This window comes from Macrotis lagotis, chromosome X (genome assembly GCF_037893015.1).
Source record: "Macrotis lagotis isolate mMagLag1 chromosome X, bilby.v1.9.chrom.fasta, whole genome shotgun sequence".
Taxonomy (NCBI): domain Eukaryota; kingdom Metazoa; phylum Chordata; class Mammalia; order Peramelemorphia; family Peramelidae; genus Macrotis; species Macrotis lagotis.
Window position 1 is genome coordinate 673,878,504 of NC_133666.1, and position 15,047 is coordinate 673,893,550.

Here is a 15,047-nt window from a genome sequence, read left to right on the forward strand (position 1 = left end):
ATTTGGCCTCTATTTATCTCATTTGTGTGTAGTTCTTAGAATGTTGTCTCCCAACAGAAGGGAAGCCACCGCGGCCGGAGCGGAGCTCAGAAGCCGCGGCCCCGGGCCCCCTCCCGGCCCTCCCTGTCCGCACAATGCCTTCGGAGAAGACCTTCAAGCATCACCAGACCTTCGAACAAAGAGTAGAAGATGTGAGACTTATTCGAGAGCAGCATCCTACCAAGATACTGGTGATAATAGAAAGATACAAGGGTGAGAAACAACTCCCTGTCCTGGATAAACCAAATTCCTTGTACCAGATCATGTCAACATGAGTGAACTAATCAAAATAATTAGAAGGCGCCTACAGCTAGAATGCCAATCAAGCTTTCTTCCTATTGGTGAATGGACACAGCATGGTGAGCGTTTCAACACCTATTTCTGAAGTCTATGAAAGTGAGAAGGATGAAGATGGGTTCTTGTATATGGCATATGCCTCACAGGAGACATTTGGAAAGAAATCTTCAGAGTAAGACCTAGTACCTAGTACAAAGCTTCTATACTAGAATTTTTTAAGCCCTCACCCAGGAAAAAAGGGATGTTACCAACTGAGATTGATCAGTTCATCTAATCACAGTTCACCAAAACAGAAGTATTATCTACTACCTTAGGGGTTTTTTTAGTAAAGTTGCCTCTTGTATTATATGCATATGTAATATGTAATAATACTTGTTCAATTCCAAAAGCATATACAATATTACAGCTTTGGAAAACTCCTATTTCACCTAGGTTATCTTGTTTTTTTAAGTTTTAGGTTTAGAAACATACCTTGAATTCTAAGTTGCCAATAAAATGGACATTTGAATTGCTGTAGTGATTTTTTTTAAATAGAAATTTCAATTCCTTTGTAACCTTTAAGCATTTAGTGAAATAACAGTCTTCATTCATGGAAATTGCTAATTTTTATAGGAAGGTTTCTCTTTAACTATGTATCTTTAAGTAGGCTTGTCAAATGCCATATATTTTTTTAAAGTCCATTTACCATCAGTGGTTGCAGCAAAAACAGGGTAAATGGGGGCGCAAAAAAGTCTAGCTTATTCTGGAATCAATGCATCGATTCCAGCTTAGTATAAACTACTACAACTTTCTTGCTGTCATCTGTTTGTTTTCTATATAGTCATCCAGAAAAACACCATGGATTCTATGGGTAAATTGATTATCTTTCTAATGCTCGGCTTCCAAAACAGGGAAGGAGGTTTCTTATATTATGGATTTGCTCTATTTAGAGACTTCCCAACCAGTGACTAGTTCATTAAACCATTGCACCAGAAAAAATCTTTTCTGATGCAGTTACAAACTGCATCATCCAAGATCTTTGGAGCACTTAAATTCATTTTGCACTCCCTTGGCACCTTTTGGGGTTAAGTCTATAGTCTGATTTATGTTTCAAGTGGAAAAGTAACTGCTTCACTAAAATATTAAAATTTTATCTGTAAGCATACATACTTCAGCTATCACTGTTAATCGTAACTCCCCCAACCAGTTTATGTGCATGTCATTTCGTAAAGGAGAAAGTAGCAAAGGGGGGTAAAAGCTGCTTTTAGCAATGCCAATTTGATATCTTGAACAAAGTGCTTCCTGCTACTTGCATGGGGGGTTGACAATTTATTTTCATGGAGTGTCACAGAAAGTTCATTTGTTAAACCACTTCTGAACTGAAGTATGTATGTAGCAGATCAGCTAAAATTATCCTTGTATATTTAGATGTGTGTGAAATATATCTACAACTGTTAGTGAAAGTTATTTACTATAATGGAGAAAAGCAATATTACTGCATCTTGGCACTATAGTTAATAAATGTATACAACTTGTTTGCCTATGTTCACCTTTTGCATGCCTCTGTCCATAATGTTCAATTTTCATATGTATTTTTACTTGCATTGTAAATTCTTAATCAACCTGTCTTGTTAGGTTGTATAAGATGTTCATGTTTAACAAAACACCTGACATCAATCTTGTAATTGCTGTGTGATCAGTAAGGTTCCTGTAAGATATTGTTGCTTTTTTAATTTAATGCAGTGTGGATAGGGATGAATTATATCCCAAATTAACCTGAGTATTAGTTTTATTTCTAGCATGTTTAAAATAATCGGGGCAAGCTAAAAAAAAACACTTCAAAATTCTAAATCCTTAATCATAAAGGCAATAATCTTTGTGAAAGATTCTGGAATGTCACATACTGTCCAAAATGTGTAGTATTTTCAAAATGTTAAAAAAAAGTACATCATTTGAGCTGAATGCAGGATCCACATTCATAGAATAAATGCTTTCAAGAGCTAAAAGTTATTAAATTGCTGCACACTTTATGGAATAGTATGGGAATAACATGAAAAAAAAAGTGAGAGGACAGAATGGGGGAGGTGTGATACATGAGTAGCAGTAGTCATGGAGGTCAGGGGGAAATCTGCACCAGGTTCTAGTAATTAGGACGACAGTGGTTTTTAAGATAACATGCCCATTTTCAGCTCAGGCTATAGAAGTGATCACACAGTTTCTGAGCTTAGCTGCCCATAGTAAAAGTAGCTGGTATGGGTCTGCTGACTACTGGATTCCAATGATTCCCTCTATGTTAAATCCCAAAATGTTCCAGCCCCATTCTATCCTGAAAAAGCCCTTGAAAATCTGGTATTTCTTAGGAATGCTTAGTTAAGTGTTAGAAAGGGAACTTAAATGAAGCAGCATGACTGGCTGTTAATCCAGGTTTTCCATTTTTTCCCCCACTGTTATTACTAAGATGGAAATGTACACCAAAAACAATAAATAGAACTTAAGCCCTGTTACAGAACTTTTTTGGAACTATTTCAGTTCCTATTTTCACAAATCCTGTTTATTCCTTGTCTAGTGTTTGTGTTCCTCTTCAGGAAATGAAGTACAGTTGGTTTACTCATCTTGTGAATAAGCAGCTACAGGCACCATCTCATGGGGGAGAGTCATGTCCTAAATAGCTATTTAACGCCAGTTAATTACACTTGCAACTGTAATGAAGGAAAAGGAGACAAAAGTTGTTGGAGTCAGTGACCTGAAGACTTTCTGAAATACCTTTTTCTCAAAATGACAAGAGCTAATTCAATGGCACACTAAGCCAGTTTTTAATTTTTATTTTCAGTACATTAAATTTACTCATAAAAACATTCTAAAAATGTACAATTTTTTCCTTTTTAACAAAGTATAATAAAACATAAAAACCCCAACAACAGAATACTTGACATTTACAATTCAAAATCAAATTAGCAGAATATTAAATATTTACAAAACTACATTTTTAAAAATATTTATAAAGTTACATGCATTTTGTGATAAAATAATGGCTCAAAATGGGATTATTTTCCTTCATTCCTAACATAAAATTATGTCTGAGAGTCTGAAGTTTAACTTGTACTTGAGTACATAAGGTTTGCTTTCACATTCAGTACCAAATACCTTTTGCTATTTGTGTATGAACTTATAAATATGTAGAAAATTTGATGAGGGCTGTTAACAATACATGTTTTTACGTTGTTATATCTGGGGATTGATTACCTTTGCCCCCACTCCCTCAAAATTAATATTGTAGTAACATTTACCTTTGGCCTCAAACAGCACAGCATATATATATATATATATATATATATATATATATATATATATATATATACATATATATGTATATATACACACACACATGTGTACACACATATATATACATATATGAATATTGCAAGTTTTAACAGTTCAATATGCTCATTTTCATTAAGACCCTTGGGATTTTGTTTTTAAATTAAGCCTTCCTTCAGAATCCATGGCTTTCAATGTAAACTATTTGATTTGTTCTTTGGGACTAATCCACAGCGAACAACTATGGACAACAAAACTCACTTATGCACAAGGATTATTTTTCTTGGTGAAAGCTGAGTTAGGGGTTTTTTCCTCTCCTAATAATTAAGACTTTCCAACATATTAATGGCACCAGTTATATCAGTATGTAGAACTAGCAAGGCCAAAAAAAAAGCCACTTATGCATCGGAAATGACAACAAAATGGCAGGGAACTATTCACAACCAAATTTTTGGCAGGTGCTTGATCGTAATCTACAAAGTTATAAAAAATGAAGACTGGAAGCCTATATACTGTGCTCAGAAAGATTAATGACTTTATAGCTGAGTGATATTTTGGTAAAGTTACTACTACTTACTGTGCCTCAATACATACAATTTGTAGTGTAAATGAACCATGTTGACCTCTTGCAATAAAGGATCTAAAATTCTGAATAGTTAATAAAAAATACTGAACCTAAAAAAAAAAGAATGTTGTCTCCCCCTGAGAGAAATGATTATTTCTTTATGGTATTAATTACTAATTATTGAATTGGGATCAAGTTTTTTTTTCCTTTTCTATTTTCTCATCAAAAAATCAACCCATTTGTAAAGTTTCTTTTCTCAAAGTCTAAGGGAAAAAATTAAATTTTGGCTAATGGGTAGATTGCTGATCATTGTATTTACTTAGATAGGTTTGGGAAAAAGTGAATTCTTCCTTTTGTCAATCAGATGATGAGGACATTAATAAATCCAAGCCACAAACCCCAAGACCAACATTGTACTATAACCCTTCTCCCATTAATTGTGAAGCAATCAGAGTTGATTGTCACCTTTTGCAATAGTTGCTCTTCCAAAGGCATATAAATTGTGAGCCCACCACTGTGGGAAGGGATTACCTTTTTTTTTTTTTTTTTTGGTTTTTTAGGTTTTTGCAAGGCAAATGCAGTTAAGTGGCTTGCCCAAGGCCACACAGCTAGGTAATTATTAAGTGTCTGAGACCGGATTTGAACCCAGGTACTCCTGACTCCAGGAGCAGTGCTTTATCCACCTAGCCGCCCTGGGATTACCTTTTGAAAGTGCCACTGATCACTTTTATTAATAACATGTTAGCCTTATTAATAAATGACTAATAACAGAATTGATTTCTTGAGTTTTTTAAACATCATAGTTTGATAAACTGTGATCTCCTCAAGATCAGAAACCATTTTTTCTCTTTCTTTGTTCATATTTCCAGCATTTAACATAATGCAAAATAGCATAATGATTATAGCAGGGGCTAAATAAATATTTGATGATCAATTGATGTGGGACCTAAAGAATACTATTAGGCAATAGGTAACTAGAACAAAATGGTGTTTCTGTTTCAAGCAGAATGTTAAATCTTTTCACTGGTGACATGGCACCTGGAGGTCAAAAAGAGATGCCCAGTGAGGACCTTTCATCCTTTGGACACTGTCCCAGCAGTCCCATTCAGATGTTCTCTCCAGGGATTCAAGGGAAGTCATGCACTTCCTGGAACAATTAACATGCAACTTTGATCTGTCTTTATTGACTATGCTTACTCAGTAGAGTTGCCATTTCTGTCCATTGCTAGTGTCTGGACAATCAATGACACCATTTTTAGAACTGGGTTTTGAGCAGCTCCAGGAAGTCTTTCACAGCAATTGTGGGGTTCCAGCCTCCGTGAGGTTCTTGGAACCTGACAGGAGGGATAGAGTCGGCGAAATTAGTCGAGTCAACAAGTGGGTATAGGCAGGAGCAGGTTGACTGACTGTCAGCTGCTTAGATTTATTTTTATAGTTTCAGAATCATGTATGTTTCAAGCAAGCAAGCTGAGATCATTTCCTTGGTTACAAAAGTGTACAATTTTCATCATCAATCATATAGTTCATATGGTTACAAGTTTTAATCATGTGATTACAAGTTTAAATAATAATCATATAGTTAATTAATTTCTTATCCCTACTCGGACCACGATGACCTTAACCTGTCTGTTACCATATTTATTACTACATTGTATAATTGTTAATTCATTTAGGGTTATTAATTAAGCAATTCTTTTAATGGAAAGTTTTTTATATTTTTTGTATAAGTAATGATTTTAGATACACTTCCTTAACAGTCTGTAGTGAGGGTCTTTATGCTTGTCCACCCATCCGTTAACTCTTATAATAACCAATTTTTCTTTCTGGCCTAGTTGGTAGAAGCCATAGTTTCTGTGACTTTTTTATTCTTTCCCATGAAACTAAGGCTGCTGGAGTTCACATATTGGTCACCTGTACTAACTATGTTCTCACCAACTTTTTCATATATTCCTGTGTATGCTAAGGGGAGTAAAACTATTAATTTCCCTGGAATTCTATCTGACCCATCATGTATCTGTTTTCCCTGTATATATTCTGGTATCTCCTTGGAATTCCCAGTGCTGGGTTTTCCAGAGATTTCATAATGTTGAAGCCTTTTGTATGCCTCAGGGAGAGGCAGTCCTGTTAAATTTAGACAGAGTTTACAATCTGTTTTATTCAAGGAATTTTTCTGAAATCCTTCCTTTATAGTCATTCCAGTATTAGGGTGAGTAAATATTGTAATCAATAATAAACCCATAAATATTGGTATGCATGAAATCCCTATATATATTGAAGAAGGAAATTTGTTCCATCAGGCAGTGTGACTGCCTTGAGTCTTCTTGCTGCAACTGTGTCAAAGAGCTTAGAGACCCTGGCTCCCAACAAGCAATAATAAATATTAAGTGTAATTTACCAAATTCTCCTCTCTGGGTCTCAGTTTCCCTATTCACAAAATGGGAATGTGTACTTCAATACATGCTGCTAGGACCTTTGAAGGCTGATGAATTCCCGCAGAAGCTCCCTCTAGAGCTGACATCATGATTTAAAGACTTCATCATTTAGTGGCCAACCATGGCGTCATGTGCCCTCCCAAACTGAGGTAGCCTGGTCCTTGGCAATAGGTAGCCATATTGGCCAAGAAGGCAGAAGGAAGGTCTCCTGACTTTCCCACAGAACATATATGAATCAATCTTCTTAACATAAATTTTATTGACAAAACCCAGAAAATGCAGCTAGGAGAAGAAAATTCCCAACAAGATCTGTCTCAGGGAAGCCTGAGTGAGCTGGGGGCAAAAAGTAGAGAGCCAGCCTAGGGCAGCAGGGTGAGATCTGGGACTAACCTGAGAAAACTGAATGGGCTTTGACTGTGTCAGTGGTGGCCAGGGAGCTCCAGTGGGGCTGGTGGGGGACTTCTAGCACAGAGATTTGCAGAGTACGGCTGGACATTGATCCACTCTGCTTAATTGGTCTGGAGGACCAGGTCGGGGTCTCCATACTTTCAACAGAATCATCTTCCCTGAATAAATACAGTAACAGTCACCCCCCCCCCCAATCTCAGGTGAGGGCAGCAGAGCTCCTTCAGTACAATAAAGAGAGTAACTATCTTGCTCAGGGTCTAGCCCTTATTGTTCAAGGACAGCTGTATACAGCTGTGCCTCCCACCCCTTCCAGACCTAGAGAGAGGGCCTCAAATTAAAGTCACAGATACGCCAGAGAAAGTAACCAGCACTCCCTATAGGCCAACACACTTGGAGTTATTAAACCCAATGAGCAATGCCTCTAGGGAGCTCAAAACCAAAAGTCTGTAAGCCAGCCCTCCCCCAACACAAGATCTTAGGAAAATGAAAAAAAGCCACTGGAAGCGGGGACATAGAAAGCTACCTTTAAGATAAAGATCGATCTAGAGACAAAGAGAGATCTAGAACTTCTGCAGAGAATATGAATGCGTCTCCAACCCAGAAAGATTTCCAAGAAGAAATCATGAAGGAGTTGGAAAATTGGAAAAATTGGGAAAAGAAACTTGAGAAAATTCATACTTTGCAAGAGAAAATTAACATCTCACAAAAAGAAAATAATTCTCTCAAAACCACAATCAGGCAAATAGAAAACTCCTCCAAAAATAGAACTGACCAATTGGAGAAGGAGTTGCAAAAGCTAAATGAAGGAAATACTTCTCTAAAATAGAAATGGAAACTGTCGAAGCTAATGACTTTGTGAGACAACAAGAATCCATTAGACAAAAGTAAAAAAAAAGAAATTAAAAAAAGAGAAGAAAATGTAAAATACCTCATAAGCAAAGCCACTGACCTCAAGAATAGATCCAGGAGAGATAACTTAAGAATTGTTGGGTTTTCTGAAAACATTAAAGAGAGAAAAAAAACCCCTGGGCTCAATATTACAGGATTTAGTGGTAGAAAATTGCCCTGATATCATGGAACCAGAGGGGAAAAAAATAGTTATTCAAGGAATACATTGATCTCCTCCTGAAAGGGATCCCAAAATGAAAACACCAAGGAATATTGTGACCAAATTCCAGAACTGTCAGATAAAAGAGAAAATCCTGCAAGCAGCCAGAAAGAAACAATTTAGATACAAAGTAGCCACAGTAAGGATTACTCAGGACCTGGCTGCAGCAACATTAAGGGATCAAAGGGCCTGGAATATGGTATTTTGAAGAGTAAGGGAGCTTAGAATGCAGCCAAGAATTCACTATCCAGCAAAACTGAGCTTTTTCTTCCAGGAGGAAGATGGACATTTAATGAAATAGCAATCTTCCAACTTTTCTGGATGAAAAGATCAGAGCTAAATAGAAAATGTGGATTTCAAACAGGAGCCTCAAGAGACACATGAAAAGGTAAAAACAAAACTGCTATCCAATAAGATAAAAACAGCTATCTCCCCACCTGGGAGAAAGATTCTCATAACTCTTGAGGATTATAACTCTATTAGAGAGAATTTACTTAGCCAGAAGTAATGGACTCATGACTTTTCCATCCCTCTTCTAGAATGATTTAAAAACAATATCCACATAAAGGGGGACAGTAAAGAGATGGGAAGATGGAGGAGATTGAATGGGGATAAATTACATTACATAAAGTAGTACAAATGACATATTGCAATAGAGGGAAACAAGGGAAGAGGTGAGAACTACCTGAATCTTACTCTCATCAGATTAGGCTCAGAGAAAGATTAACATACAAACACTCAGTTAAGAAGCTTATCTTAGTCATATTTTTTTAAAAAAAAGCCATTCCCCAATTGACAAATGGTCAAAGGATATGCAAAGGCAATTTACAGATGAGGAGATCAAAGTAATCCATAGTCATATGAAAAATTGCTCTACATCATTACTTATTAGAGAAATGCAAATTAAAGCTTCTCTGAAGTACCACCTCACACCTCTCAGACTGGCCAATATGACCAGAAAACATAAGGATCATTGTTGGAAGGGTTGTGGGAAATCTGAGACACTATTACACTATTGGTGGAGCTGTGAACTCATCCAACCTTGCTGGAGAGAAATTTGGAACTATGCCCAAAGGGCAACAAAAATGAGCATACCCTTTGACCCAGCAATACCACTACTGGGTCTATACTCTGAAGAGATGATGAAAAAGGGGTAAAAACATCACTTATACCAAAAAATTCAGAGCAGTTCTGCTTGTGGTGGCAAAGAATTGGAAATTAAGTAAATGTCCTTCCATTGGGGAATGGCTTAGCAAACTGTGGTATATGTATGTCATGGAACACTATTGTGCTATTTGAAACCAAGGAGGTCTGGGAATTCAGGGAAGCCTGGAGGGATTTGCATGAACTGATGCTGAGCGAGATGAGCAGAATCAGGGGAACACTGTACACCCTAACAACAACATGGGGGCAATGATCAACCTTGATGGACTAGCTCATTCCATCAGTGCAACAATCAGGGACAATTTGGGGCTGTCTGCGATGGAGAATACCATCTGTATCCAGAAAAACAACTGTGGATTTTGAACAAAGACCAAGGACCTTAAATTTAGGAAAAAACATAGCTTATTTTCTGATCTTGCTATCTCTTATACTTTTTGTTTCTTCCTTAAGGATATTTCTCTCTCATCACACTCAGTTTAGATCAGTGTATACCATGGAAACAATGTAAAGACTGACAAATTGTGTTCTGTGGGGGATAGGGGGAGGGAAGTAAGATTAGGGGGAAAATTGTAAAACTCAAAATAAATAAAAGCTTTAATAAAAAAAAATTTATAAGAAGCTTATCTTACTTTTCAAGTATTAAAAGGGGGAAGGAGAAGGGGAGAGGAAAAGAAGAACTAACAGAAGTAAAGGAAGGAAAAAGGGGCAAAGGGAAAGGGGGAAGAAAGGGAGGTAAGTTGGATATAAGGAGGCAAACACATTGAAGGTGGTGTTATTCAGAAGCAAAATACTGGGGAATATGGATAAAGGGGGGGAAGGGGGGGGGAAAAGACAGTAGGAAGATAGCATGGAGGGCAATAAAGAGTCAGTAATTATGACTTTGAATGTGAGTGGGATGAACTCTCCCTTAAAATGTAAGCGAATAGCAGAGTAGATTAAAAACCAAAATCCTACAATATGCTGCTTACAAGAAACTCATTTGAAGCAGAGAGATACATATAGAATAAAGGTGAAAGGTTGGAGCAAAACATATTTTGCTTCAGCTAGAGTGAAAAAGCAGGAGCAGCAATCCTTATCTCAGACAAAGCAGCTGCAAAAGTAGATTTCATTAAAAGAGATAAAGAAGGAAACTATATCCTCTTAAAAGGTACTATAGACAATGAAGCAATTTCAATACTAAATATGTAAGCACAAAGTATTATAGCATCCAAATTCTTAGAGGAGAAGTTGAATGAGTTACAGGAAGACACAGACAGCAAAACTCTACTGATGGCAGACCTCAACCTCCCAGCTCTCAGATTTAGATAAATCTAACCAAAAAGAAAAATAAATAAGAAGGAAGTTAAGGAGGTAAATAGAATGTTAGAAAATTTAGGCGTGATAGATCTTTGGAGGAAATTGAATGGGGATGGAAAGGAATATACTTTTTTCTCAGCAGTATATGGCACTTATACAAGAATTGACCATGTATTAGGGCATTAAAACCCTTATAATAAAATGCAGAAAGTCAGAAATAGTAAATACATCATTCTCAGATCATGGTGAAATAAAAGTCACATGCAGTAATGGGTCATGGAGAGGCAGACCTAAAATTAATTGGAAACTAAACTTCATTTTAAAGAATGAGTAGATCAAACGACAAATTATAGAAAGAATTAATGATTTCATCCTAGATAATGACAATAACAAAAGACAACATACCAGAACTTATGGAATACAGCCAAGGCATTTGTCAGGGGATATATTATATCTTTAATTGCTTATATGAATAAAATTAAAAAAAGAAGAAATCAATGAACTAAATTTGCAACTAAAAAAATAAAAAATGAATTAAAAATCCCTAAGTAAATACCCAATTAGAAATTCTAAAAAAAGTAAAGGAGAAATTAATTAACTCAAAAGCAAGAAAACTGTTGAATTAATAAATAAAACCAAGAGGTAGTCTTATGAAAAAAAACAATAAAATTGATAAACTTCTGGTTAATTTGATTAAAAAAAAGAAAACTAAATTGCTAGTATCATAAATAAAAAGGTGAGCTCAACACCAATAAGGAGGAAATTAAAAGTAATAATTTGGAATTATTTTGCTTAGCTATATGCCAATAAATTTGATAACCTAAGTGAAATGGATGAACATTTACAAAAATATAAGTTGCCCAGGTTAAATGAAGAGGAAATTAAATATCTAAATAATTCTATCTCAGAAAAAGAAATTCAACAAGCCATTGCTGAACTCCCTAAGATAAAAATCTCTAGAGCCAAATGGATTCACAAGTGAATTCTATCAAACATATAAGGAACAATTGGTTCCAATTCTATATAAACTCTTTTGAAAAATAGGTGAAGACTGAAAAGTGCTCTACCTAACTCTATGACACAAATATGGTGTTGATACCTAAACCAGGAAGAGTCAAAATGGAGAAAGAAAACTATAGACCTATCTCTTTAATAACTATAGATGCAAAAATCTTAAACAAAATCTTAGCAAAATGATTACACAGGTTATCACTGGGATAATACACTATGACTAAGCAGGATTTATCACAGGAATGCAAAGTTGGTTCAATATGAGAAAAACTGTTAGTATAATTAACTACATCAATAACAAACCTAACAGAAATCATGATTATATCAATAGATGCTGAAAAAGCCTTTGACAAAAATACAGCAGCCATTCCTACTAAAAACACAAGAAAAAGTAGGAATGAATGCATTGTTCCACAAAATGATTAGCAGTATCTACCTGAAACCATCAACAAGCATTATATTCAATGGGGATAAGCTAGAGACATTCCAATAAGATCAGGGTGAAACAATGATGCCCATTAAAACTACTGTTATTCGACATTGTCTTGGAAATGATAGCTTCAGCAATGAGAGAAGAAACAGAAATTGAAGGAATTAGAATTGGGAAGAAAGAAACAAAACTCTGATGTTTCTAGATGACATGATGGTGTACCTAGAGAATCCTAAAACCATCATCTAAAAACTATTAGAAACAACTAGTAACTTTAGCAAAGTCACAGGATATAAAATAAACCCTCATAAATCCTCAGCATTTCTATATTTTCTAGCAAGATAGAACAGCAAGAGCTAGAAAGATAAATCCCATTTAAAATAACTTCAGACAATATAAAATACTTGGGAGACTACCTGCCAAGACAGACTCAGAAACTCTATGAAAACAACTATAAAACACTTCTCATACAAATAAAATCAGGTTTAAATAACTCGTCAAATACCAGCTGCTCATGGATAGACTGAGCTAATATAATAAAAATGACAATTCTACCTTAATTAAACTACTTATTTAGTGTTTTATCAATCAAACTTCCAAAAAATTACTTTAATGAGATAGAAAAAAATTGTAAATAAATTCATATGGAGAAATAAAAAGTCAAGAATATCCAGGAATTTAATGGGGAAGAAGTACTAAAGAAGATAGCTTAGCCCTACCACATCTAAAATTATATGATAAAGCATCAGTCATCTAAAGTGTCTGGCACTGACTAAGAAATAGAGTGGTGGATCAGTGGAATAGACTAGTTGCAAAAGATAGCAAGAAATGATTTTAGTAATCTGATGTTTGATGAACCCAAGGAGTCCAGTTTCCAGGATTAAAAACTCACTCTTTCTTAAACACTATTGGGAAAATTGAAAATTAGTATGGCATAAACTAGGATTAGACCAACATCTCACACCCTATACCAAGATAAGATCAAAATGGATACATGATTTATACATAAAAGACAATATTATAAGCAAACTAGAGCAAGGAATAGTTTACCTGTCAGATCTTTGGAAAGGGAAGTAGTATATGACCAAGGAAGTGAGATGGAGAATGTCATTAAAAACAAGCTAGAAACTTCTGATTATATTAAATTAAAAAGCTTTTGAACAAACAAAACCACTGTAACCAAGATCAAAAGAAATGTAGTAAATTGGGAAACAACTTTACAACTAGTATTTCTGACAAAGGATTCATTTCTAAAATATATAGAGAACAGAGTCAAATTTATAAAAAATAAGCCATTCCCCAATTGACAAATGGTCAAAGGATATGCAAAGGCAATTTACAGATGTAGGAAATCAAAGTGACCCATAGTCATTTGAAAAATTGCTCTAAGTCATTACTGATCAGAGAAATGCAAATTAAAGCATCTCTGAGGTATCACCTCACACCTCTCAGACTGGCCAATAAGACTAGAAAGGAAAATCATCAATTTTGGAAGGTAGGTAGGAAATCTGGGACACTAATGCATTGTTGGTGGAGCTGTAAACTTATTCAACCTTTCTGCAGAGCAATTTGGAATTACACGCAGAGGGCAGTAAAATTTTGATCGAGTCATACCACTACTGGGTCTATACCCTAAAGAGATCATGAAAAAGGGTAAAAATATTTATAGCAGTTCTGTGATGGCAAAGAATTGGAAACTGAGTGAATGTTCATCAATTGGGAAATGACTGAACAAATTGTGGTATATGAGTGTTATGGAACACTATTGTCCTATTAGAAACCAGGAGGGATGGGAATTCAGAGAAACCTGGAAGGATTTGCATGAACTGATACTGAGCAAGATGAGCAGAGCCAGCAGAACATTGTACAACATATCAGCAACATGGTATTGATGATCAATCTTAATGGACTTGCTCATTTCATCAGTGCAACAATCAGGGACAATTTTAAGGTATCTGCGATGGAGAATACCATCCATATCCAGAGAAAGAATTATGGAGTTTAAACAAAGACCAAATACTATTACCTTTAATATTTAAAAATGTTATCTGGGGCAGCTAGGTGGTGCGGTGGATACAGCACTGGCCCTGGAGTCAGGAGGACCTGAGTTCAAATCTAGTCTCAGACACGTAATAATTACCTAGTTGTGTGTCCATGGGCAAGTCACTTAACTCACTAAAAAAATGTTATCTTATTATGTAATTTTGATATCTCTTATTTTTTTCTTAAGGACATAATTTCTTTTTCAACACATTCAGTTTTGATTAATGTATAGCATGGAAACAATGTAAAGATTATCAAACTGCCTTCTATGGGGGGTGGGGGGAGGGAAACGAGATTGGGGAAAAAATTGTATAATTCAAGAAACAAAAAAAAATAGGTAGTCATATTTTGTACTTGGAACCTTTCCAGGTGAAAGGACCTCATCATATCTAGGTTTCCATTGGGATATTTAAGTACTCAAAATCACCTCTATATAACAATGAGGCACTAGAAAAAGATTGTAAGGGAAGAAAATGGACCGAGAAAGTATTAAAAAGTATTAAAAAGGAAACCACATGTCTGACATACATTCCCTTTTCCCTTCTCCCTCTGAGAATACATGGCCTCCTCCAAGGCTTAGTTTACCTGCCTCTTTCTACAGGCAGCCTTTCCTGCCCTTCCTAGCTGTTCATGCTTCATCCCATCCCCCTCCTCAAAAGATCATGGATTATGCTTTAAGATTCTTAATCTTTATTTGAGTCCAAGACTCCTCTGGCAGTTTGGTGAAACCTGTGGACCCTTTTCAGAATTATGGTTTTAAATACACAAAATAAAACATAGGATTTTAAAGGAAACCAGTTATATGGAAAAACATATAATCAAGCATAAAGAGTCTGAAAGAATGACTCTCCATAACTAAAGCTTACTTCTAGAAGAATCATACTGACATGGAAAGAATGTGTCTTAGAGAGATAAAATACATGTAGACATTGCTATAGGGCAACTAGGTGGTACACT

At 35.6% G+C, this 15,047-nt stretch overlaps 1 pseudogene; it reads left to right on the forward strand.

Moving 5' to 3' along the window:
* The first annotated feature begins 134 nt into the window (after positions 1–134).
* Positions 135–819, forward strand: LOC141501633 (microtubule-associated protein 1 light chain 3 beta pseudogene; annotated as a pseudogene).
* The last annotated feature ends 14,228 nt before the right edge of the window (positions 820–15,047 follow it).